The sequence below is a fragment of the Bombus affinis genome, unplaced genomic scaffold (genome assembly GCF_024516045.1).
Source record: "Bombus affinis isolate iyBomAffi1 unplaced genomic scaffold, iyBomAffi1.2 ctg00000143.1, whole genome shotgun sequence".
NCBI lineage: Eukaryota > Metazoa > Arthropoda > Insecta > Hymenoptera > Apidae > Bombus > Bombus affinis.
The window spans coordinates 171,201-182,348 of NW_026108867.1; positions in this window are offsets into that span (position 1 = coordinate 171,201).

Here is an 11,148-nt window from a genome sequence, read left to right on the forward strand (position 1 = left end):
AATTTCAAGCACTTACAGGGAATCAAGCGGGCTTGTTAAGGTCGTAAGGTGGACAATTATTCCGTGTTAGGTTCAATCAGCTTAGTCCTACACAAAATTGATCCAATCATGCGAAAACAAATGTATTCTGATTTTTGTCGCAGATATTTCTGGTCTACGCACTCCAGTGCCCGCACAACTGATATTGAAACGCCTGATTTTCCCATATTCTACAGCGACAACATTACCTGATTTTTTACAACCATGAAGGACTCGAAAATACTTGCAATCCTCATCTGTTTGCAAATTATTTTCGTCACTTTCGTCCCGTCAGGGGCTGGTAAGTTGATACTGATTAATTATACCATCGAAATTCTATATAATGGCTACAAAAAATATTTGCATCATCACCCTCATTTCCTAACGAAGCGCGTTTTTTTACCAAGTTTTATATTTCATTTCATAGTATCAAATCTCTGTAGTTACACGAAAGTATTAAATGATAGGAAACTTGATATACACGAATTTAATTAATTAATAAGTTACCGTTAATTAATAAGTACACCGTTAACGCTTGCATGCTGGTCGTTAAAACACATGCTGCGCGAATAGGGTACACAGCGATTCATTTAACTCGCCTTGAATTAGTTTTAGAAAGACAAACATGGACAGGGATAATTTTTGTCACGAGCCGTTTAATTTATTCGTTCATTAGAACGAATTAATTTACACCTGCTGAGATCGCGATTGATGTGACAAATTCGAAATCTTGTTACATATAAATATTTTTAAACAACCACGTCGTAAGCTTTGTATATTTTTGAATCGCAACGAAACTGTTCAGAGAAATGCTGAAATTATTAATTAGAAAAGGAGATTTCTACGTATCGTTGTAAAAGTGTCAGGGAAAATATTCGTAAAACAGTTATGTTGTTACAAGTTCTACAAGAAGAAATATTGAAAATCACGTTCCACTTATTCAGTTGCACGTGTAAAAGGTATCTTGCGTTCGCGCAAAAAATCTCTGAAGGATACATGCTTTATAATAATTGGAGTGTCGAAGTTGTTACGCGGATCGGCCTACACGTACCTTTTAATGAAACTAGGTTACCCATTCGTTATTCGTTCCTAATTTTCAGCTTCACGATTTTTACGCAATAAAATTTTATACACCTGTTCGGTTTATAAATGATTCAATTCAAATTTAACAGAATTAAAGTTGAAATAATCATTTGTACTTCATTAAAAGGTTCTTTCAGCATCTCGTTTTAATATTTTTATTGGTAATATTTTGTTGATCGTTATATTTAAATGGAGTTTTTCAAAGGAGAGACATTTTAAGGTAGGAAATGGACATACATTTATAATAAGAATTCAGAAGAAAGAATATTTCATACAGAAAGAAATATTCCGTATGTATAAATAACTACGCTATGAATTTTATATGTATCGGATATTCCTTCTGGTTAATGTATCTGATGTTTTTTCACGCGAGATAGCGTATATTTGCATCTATATGTCTCTTCGTTTCTCAGTAGTAAAACTTAGCATTCCTGCGGCTGATAAGTAGTTACGCACTGACAACGAGAAACATAAAATGAGTAAGAAGCATGAGACATTCTATAAGAAAAATAGAGTTGTTTTTATCTTTCATTGCATATTCGTCAGAATATTGTTAATAAATATTTAAGTTAAGATTTCAGTTGAAATAAATACATAGGATTAGACATTTATTTATATATGTATCTATGAACGCATTTGACATAAAATTTTGATAACGACTAAAATTATATATTCTGATATTAAATTAATTTAATGAGAATAAAAAACTAATTTTTTTAAACAAGATTTTGTATAAAGTTATATTTATTAGGAAAAGTTCGTCCATCCCTTTATAATATGATAGGATTAGACTCATAGCTGTGTAAATCATTTCATGGAATAGTATATGTGTGCGTGTGTGTTCTAAGTTTTTACTATAAAAATGCTAAATGTACTAGGAGACGTTTTTAAAAATTCATACATTTTTCTTCATCAAACATATCAGTCGTTATATTGAAAAGTTAATTATCTTTTATTTGTTTCGAGCTGCACATTGATTGAGACATTCGTGTTGGTTATAATTGCGAATTTAACGCAACGAAGTTGTTTGAATCCCTTGCAAGCATGTAAATATATCTTCGAATTAATTGGTCAATTACTTGAGGTTGGAATTGAAAGAAAGGGAAAGGTGGAGGAGAAGTCTTGCGTTTGAATGCGGGACACTTTTAAAGCCCACAGTTCGCTGAAATTGCCAGAGAATTCAATTAAATGGCAAATTAAACCATTGAACTGAATCTGTTTCCAATCGCGAGCTTAGAAATTCTATCCTTTGAATTTTTATATCAGTCAACTTTCTTTTTGTACGTACGGTAACGAATATAATTCATGAATTAATGAAGTATGTAATTGGATGAAAGTTCTTCTTCCTGGATTCAGTTTAGACTAAGAAAAATTATATAATAACGAAATTATCAACTTAAAATTGATAGAGTGTGATAGTTTATTTTTTTTTTTTTTTTTTTTTGCGTGAGGAGGGGAAAATGCTGTTACGCATACCCAGTGATCCGCATCACTGGGTTATGTGGGACTCGGACGGATGTTGTTGCCATACCCACTAAAAACCCCTCCTCCTTTTCCCTTTGCTTCGAGGACAGACAACCCCAGTAAAACCTGTCGGCAGTCATCAGGGTTGTCCTTTCATGCCCCGTTGTATCTTCTTCTTCTGGCAGTTATTCTGTATATTCTGTATTGCTCTCGTCATCTTCTCAGCTAGTTCAGAATACTGGGCTGATCTCCTTCTGTGGTTCTTTGTTGTCTTGTATCTCTGCCTTCACTGCTCCGCGTAGTTGTTGTTGCTCTCGTTCTCCTCCTTGCTTCTATCAAGGCCTTCGCTGTCACCCTCCTGTGAGACATGACGGTCTTGCGAAATTGCCTGAATTTATCTCAGCTCTCGTTCTTGGCGGTCACCGTGGCGATCAGATTGTCCACGTCTATGTTCTCGCCAAGAGCGTTCTCCAGCTCAATCCTTCTGTACGTTCACTTCGGGCACGTGAAGAGGGCGTGCTCTGCATCGTCGTTAGGGTCTCCACAGTTGAGACAGTTGCTGTCGCTGCTCTTGCCAATCCTCTTTCTATAGACACCGAAACTCCTGTAGATGTGGCCGTGTGTGCGTTATATATTTATTGGACGTGCGTGATAGTTGTGGTAGTTGGGCCTGGTCCGCTGTAATTGTCACTGGGGGCTGTAGATGTCGCTGCCGTCGTCCGACACTAGTTAGTGTCAAGTGGTGGTATTTGGCTTGTCGAGTTCCGCCACAGTACCCCTTACCAGTGATAGCGTTAGAATCTTAGTGTAATAAACCGTCCAATTGTCCAATTGTTGTCCAATTCGTGCGGATGTTGCTCGAAGTCTTCAATGTGGCGGTGGATACCTGTCAGTACGGTGCGGGCGTTCCGCGTACGGTCGTAGGCCTCTGTTCCATTTTTTAGTATGACGTGCTAGTGGTAATGCCCATGAACTTTTGCGACGGCCACATCACTCCTGGCTTGGTCGGTCATCGTTTCGTACCCAGTCACCTGCATACGTGAGTCGGCGGTGAGGGGTCGAGTTTTTGTTGAAGGAAGGGCCGTTCCGTGTTCGTCGTAGCGGTAGGGTCCAGCTTGCCACAGGTCTAGATTCGCGATGATGGAAGTTCTCAGTAATGCTATCACGGTCAGACCTCAGTTTTACTGTCGATCACGTCGGGGTCACCAATGTAGAGGTGGCCGTGTGTGCGTTATATATTTATTGGACGTGCGTGATAGTTGTAGTAGTTGGGCCTGGTCCGCTGTAATTGTCACTGGGAGCTGTAGATGTCGCTGCCGTCGTCCGACACTAGTTAGTGTCGAGTGCCGCCACACTCCCATGCCCGGTTAATAGCTGCATGGTGTGATGATCGATGTCCATCTTCTTTTTGGTAAATAGCAGCGCACTCTGTATTAATTTCCTTGCGCCTCCAGTTCCTCCTTCAGCTCGTTGCCGTCATCCGCGCCGATCTTGGTCTTATGGATCTTGTTCCACTCGTAAGTCTCTCCGAGCATCTTTATCTTTATGTAGATCGGGAGATTCCCGGTCAACACGCAAAGTGCCGCGTGGGAGACGGTACGGTATGCCGTCGTTGTTATGCACAGGGCTATTCGTTGTGCCCGTTTCTGCTTCTTCCTGTTCTTATCGGTATTCGCTAAGCTAATTCTTCTTTCTGAACCCATACTGCCTCCGATGGAACGGGTCCGTTCCGATGCATCTCTCGATGATCTTCTTAAAGCATTTTTCCCAGATCTTGCTCATGGCTGGGAGTATGCTTATCGGCCGGTACGCGTTAGGGAGACTGGGATCCTTTCCCGGCTTCCTTAGCAGTATTACTCTGGCCGTTTTCCAGCAGTCTGTTTCCAGCTTGCTTCCAGCTCATGCTTCCAGCAGTCCAGGAGTCTTCCATCGACTCCTGCAGCCTTCTTGGTGTTCATTCTTCCGGCGCCATCGACGACATCGCCTTCGCCGATGACGACGCTGAAGCTGATGTCTTCTTCTTCTTCGGTCTCTGCCTCTTGGCGGCCCTCGTAATGGGAGGGTCCGTGTCCCATGGTGAATAGCCTCTGGAGGACTGCTTTCACCATGTCGATCGTCATGTCGTTGGTTGGTTTCTTGCTTTTGCATCTCTTCATGACTGTGCGATAGAGTTTGCCTTCTTGCTTTTCTGTATGGATGGAAACGCGTTCGAAAAGTAGAACGGAGTAATTAGCGATGCACGATCCCAGGCTGGTGAATATTTTTGAATCGGGAGAAGTCAGGTCGAGCGATACAAGATTTATATGCTCGTTCTGCCAGTTATTTCAAGGTCTGTGACGCGATAGAAAATGAACATAAATGAATAATAAATGTATTACAGCCATAAAGATTGCTTGATGTACGCCACCGTTTTTCCCCTATTTCTCCGATACAATTTTCCTTTTTTTTTTCTTTGCCAAACACTTTACTAATCGGTACGTATTCGAATTATCCTCAATTATTCTCGGTTGTTTCCGTTTCCTTTGGATTTACATAAGTACTCGTTTGATGTACGTGCAGAGTGAGATAATAACTATTAACAGCTATAAAATAAGAAGCGAAAATACGTTGAAACTCGACTTCTAGATTCGCGAGACTTTGCAGAGCTTCGAAACTCTCGTGTTTCAAACCTAATAAAATGTTGTAGAGGGAGAATTACATTGCGAGATCTGTTAAGGAAAATCGTATCGTTGTAATAGGATTATTTCAGCGAGGGAAATTCCGTGTTGCGTGTAACGCGTTGCAAAGCCATGAGCTTTCTTTCGGGTTAATATACATAATCGCCTTATCGAACTTTCCATCTAAACCGTTGCGCTCACACGTGAATTTTGCATTTCAATCTTCTTACTTGCAGTCCAGTCCAGTTTAGTGTGACTAAGCTAAATGTTTCAGCCCTTCCAGGTAGAGTATGTATTATAGAGAGACGTACAACTCTATGAAGGGGAGATCAATAAATTGGGTTATCTTTAAATCACTGACAATTATTTCATCGACACGATTTCACCGACAGCGAATCCACCGGCAATGTCTATCAAAGTTTATTTACCGATACACCGAGTGAAATCACCCACAATCATTTCACCAATATTCTCCTTTGTCGATAATTATAATGCTTGCCACTACATGTTATCGTTGATTATATGTCTTTATTTACACATTCGTTTACGCGCATAACGAGATAAACGAAGAAACGAAAATGATATGTTGTCATGATGTATTGTTAAATTACTAATTAACACGAGCTATATATCTACCTATATGAGAGCTTCTAAATATCAATTATATTTCATGAAAGCACACAAGCTATTTTGCTATACACAAATAGAATTATAAGGAAATGTTACGTTCTAATGATTTAACGAAATCTATTCCTCTGTACATTTGACATTTCTGTATTATTACTTGTGTACTTTCTGCTCTTGTTTACGTCATCGGAAGTAAAAATACGTTAAGCGAATCAGCTAATCTATCTGAGCGATTCAATGGCTCGGTCTTCTCTTATGCGACTACCAAGTAGAAGATAAGTTCTTGGTTGTATAACATTTTATAACATCCAAATTAACTTTTTTTTCTTTTTCTTTTTCTTTCTCTTTTTCTTTTTTTTCCCTTTTTCTATTTCTTTTTTTTCCTTTCTTTTTTTCTTTTCTTTCCCTTTTTCTTTTTCTTTTTTTTCCTTTCTTTTTTTCTTTTTTTTCCCTTTTTCTTTTTTTTTCCTTTCTCTTTTTCTTTTTTTTCCTTTTTCTTTTTTTTTACGTGGAGGACACCAAGCCACTTTTTGGGGGGCGGGGGAAGTGGCGTGGTAGTGAACATCCAAATTAACTGGGGCACTAATTAGCTGAAGCTTCTAGTCAAACCAGGTATCGGTCTTTGTACGCAAAGGCATTCATTACAATCGTTTATAGTTTGAAGAAACACCGTTACAAATTCGTGATATAAGAGAAAGCGATTCAAAACTCGGATTCATTTGTTGGAACGACGCCGTGGGCAAAAGTACATAATGGAAAACTTTCTTCCAAGACCAATTGATAGCGCTGACGTAATTAAAATGTGACGATATTGCCAGCGACGTTTCTCCAAATAGACGACTAACTTATTTACGAATTGCCGCAACACGATTGCCGCTGGTAATACGGTTAGTAATCACTTTATTGAATTTTCTCTTGACGTGACATCGTCGAGTTCCTAGAGAGATTCTTCTCTCTTGTAAAACTATGTTTCTGCAACGCATGTATTTGTTGAATTACCGTTCGTGAACAAGTCCTTCTCTTTATTACATGTAATAGATTCTTCTTTTGAAGTTTTAAATTACATTGGTAATTTTCTATAATTTATTACTCGAATATGGTAATTTTTTCTTAAAAAGTTTGCTTTTTCTACAATTATTTTACTACAAAACCCATCAAAAACATGATGTATGTATATATACCCTCAAATATTATCGGTTTATTCTCAAGCTATAGTTCAATTTCGGAAATTGCCAATTAAAATCATAAAAAAAACACAGAAAGTTCGTTAAAATATGCGATTTTCCAATCAAGATATAGAATTTATTCGAGTAATATAGATTACAGTAGCGATGGTGACGGCAACGATGAATGGACTGATTCTTCGTGCGAAAATAAATTGGAAGCGCAGAACGATGCATTGTTTCAGGGAATATCGATTTTCAAGCATGGTTTTAAAGTACGTGTGCGCGTGACTAGGTTTGTTAATTAATGCCGCTCCCAGGTTTTCAATATATAAATGTGACACCTACATATCTTTAAGCTTAAAACAATTGGACTAACAATTTCATTAAATTTAAATGAATATTTATCTTTTTAAACGCAACAATATTTTTAATGACAACTTCACGTGTAAATCAAGTGCATACATATTCGATCGTTCTTGAAAACCTGATTCTCTGCGAAGAGAAAAAATCCTTGAATAAATATTTGATCTACGTTTTATATGCTACGTTTTACATCCACCTCTTTTCAGATATACCCCTCTATTTAAAATCGTAGATCGTCACACTCTATAGGTATTTCCCTGAAAAGGTTAAAGTCGTTTTGTATAAAAGCCAATTCAAAGGGGAAGGAAATTCTGCGAAAAATTCTTTCAGATTTCCCTATGTTTGAGCTCGAATCAAAGCAATCCTGTATAATAGGATAGGATGATAGGATGATTCTGTATTATTCCTTGAGTACTTTCTGTTCCTGTTATTTACAATAGGATGATTATGCGTTTAACTTTTCATAGAATCTCTCTGATTCCGTATGATATCATCAGTGTTTTTGAAATATGTTATTGATGTCGTAACGTCAACCGTTTTCAGTGCAAATTCAATTTTGAATCGCAATTTCCATGTTTGCGTGGCAAAAGCGTAAAATCGATAACGCACGCTAACATGTCTTCTTTGCTAATGGCGTACTATAAATATAAATATTTGAATAAATATTGCGAATTTCATATTGCTAAAAGATTTATACTATTTGTTCGTAAATAATCGTCGGATCTATATTTAAGTTGAAACTGCTGCATTAGATCTCTTTTCTTACTTAAAATTATTTGGATTGGTAACTTGGATGTAACATGTAATTTATTCTTCCTTTATAAATAGTGTACAGAAGATACCAATTCAGAGAAATGGAAGGAAAGTCTAAAAGCAAAGAAAATCTACAGGAAGATAAAACGTTCGAGCCTTGCCAGGATATATAAGATGCTAAATAATTTCATTTTGACAATGGTCCAACATCCTACTATGCATAAATTTAATATTAATATCAGCAGGTTTCATGCCAAGTATTACATCTAACGTATAAGCACAAGCCCTGGTTTTAAATGCCTTATAGTAACACCGAAAAGATTATTCAGTTGGATGTCTGACTCAACATCAATATTTTACTTAGAAGATAATACGTCGAGAGCATGTTGGTGGATGGAATGGGAGATGAATGAAGGCTTACTTCTGTAAAATACGTAAAATGGTAGTCGGAATGAATTTTGGCGCTTGGGGACAGAAAAAGAGCTGACTGATACTGTCATACACCTGAATTTATAAAATTTTGAAAATTCGATGTAACCTTTGAACTTTATCGTATTCTGTTTCATAGCACAAATTATTGTTCCCGAAATGTACGTTTAGTGTTATAATATATTTGACCAACGGTTCTCAAATATTAGTTTTGCAAAAGCAATGGTGGAATTGGAGCAATTCTTTCTTCTTTCATTCTTTGAATGACCTGGATTTTCGAGTAGTCTAGTGACGATTGATCCCTACAATTAATCGATTTCTTTTTATTACACAAGTGCAAGAGATTCCGCGTTGTACGCGGATGTTGCAACATCGAATGCCTGAACCCCACAGAAGATCCGACCGAATTTAATGTCACTACCGTCGATGATTCACCCAGAAATGGTTCACTTCAGAACCATAGTCCCATATCTGGATGCGTCAGTCACTATGTGTCACATAGTCATATGTGGATGCTGAGCTTATTGATGGTAATTGTAATATTTTAATTTTTTTTATTCTATATTTTCGACTTCTTTTTTCGAGTAGAATCACCAATTTTCCGCTTGTACTATCAATTACCAACCAGCCTGTATGACAAAATTCTGTTTTAAACACGAAACTCGCCACGAGTGGCTACTTTGTTTACGAAATTAAACGAATTTAATAAATGAAATGGCAGGGAAGGAACTACAAGTGACCGTCAAACTATTTTTATGCTTGAAAAGTAATTCGCAAAGTAATATAAAATAATACTACTGATTTGTGTCTCTTTCAGAACTTTTTCTTAATCTCTTGTTTTTTCCCTTCAAATTTATTATTTATTATTTATTCGGTGTCACGAAAACCGATTAAATATTAAATATCTTAAATATAGATTGAAATGAAAGCTTGTCAGTTCTCGTTCAATTGTCACTTCAATGTTGTTAGTTCAAAGGTTCTCGTACATCGTAAAGCAAGGGACCAAATCTTTAACTTATTACAAATTAAACCTTTTATTGTAATTACGAAGATTATGAAAGTCCCAAGCGAAACAAGTAGGGAACATGAACTGCTCAACGAACCAAAGAACGGCTCAGTGACAAAATTAATAAAGTAAGGATCACAAATATTACAACATTACACTCTTACATCACATAATAGTTCTCTATACAAAAGATATATAGCGAATCGACTTTTCACAACGATAAGAATCAACAGAACCAATTAAGACCAGGCGAAACTCTCATAAGACAACAATATCAGAGGGATCAAATCAGCGATTTTAATCTATGTTACAAATTATAGTTATCAAGAAAAATTGCTCTTTTCACGAAAATTATGCTGATGACACACTCACAATGCATTTTATATTTGATAGTCGGATGTGCTCGTGGCCATCAGGAGTATAAAGACGACGTTTTTAGAAAATGACAGCGCTGTCGGGTTTTAAAAGCTTTTATTTTTTTATTCATCATTACGAAGATTGTGATGGAAGAACGTAATGGGGTAAAATCTGACGATTCCTTAATGAAGAATGCTTAAAGAGATTCTATAGAAAACGGTGATCGTTTCGTTGGGTAGTTCATTCGAATTTTGATCAGGATTATTGAGATAGAAGGGTCGAGAGCTTCGTGGAATATAAACTTTGACGCTTCGACGCTTCATCTCTTTTCAAGCTCACCAGTCACAAACCATGGTTCACTGAATGTATCTTTTTGGAAAATCCTTTTTGGATTTTCGTACGAGAAACATGGTATGTTTGACAAGGGATTTTCTTTTGAGGCAATTTAGAGTGACAAAAAGGTCTTTCTGTTAGGTAGCTTGACGAGAAAAATGTTTTATTGATAACGTAAATGGAACGAGTAGTTACGAATTTAAATAGAATATGACCAATATGAGGAATATATATCTTCTCTTCGACTTTCATAAGCTGAAAGCCCCGTATCTAAATTTTATCTTAATTATTTGAAGCAAAAAGTATGTTTTCTGAAACTTTCGTTTCTCGTGATGAGTACTTTATGATGTAATAAAAAAATTTGTCTGAAAATTATACTCAAGATCAATTTCATGATCCATTTTCTCTAACAGATCTCCATCTTCCACAGCTATAACAAATAATTTTTTGACACTCTATACATTTAACATCGATTATAATTCTGATAATTGAAACACCGAACATCAATGTGTTTATTCACTACGCCAACACAGATAACAATTAACATTGATATATAATATATATTTGACGATATATATCTGAAAGAATAGAAATTTCATTTAATCGACTATATGACCATACTCGGTTAAGTACCAACAACGACTATCTATCAACCTTATCTTACTTCCTCAAAGATATAGAAAGACTTTAAAAATTTCAGCCATGTGATTTGGTCCTTTAAAATTTAGAAGTAATATAACGATAAAATACCATCAAAACCTTTAAATTTCCAATATTCAAGAGAAACTTGAAATCTCGTTTATTTACTCAGCAACAAAATCCTATTTACCTTCAGAGAACCTATACAATTTTTGCACAGCTCAATATCTCTCCTTTAAACAAAACATCAAAG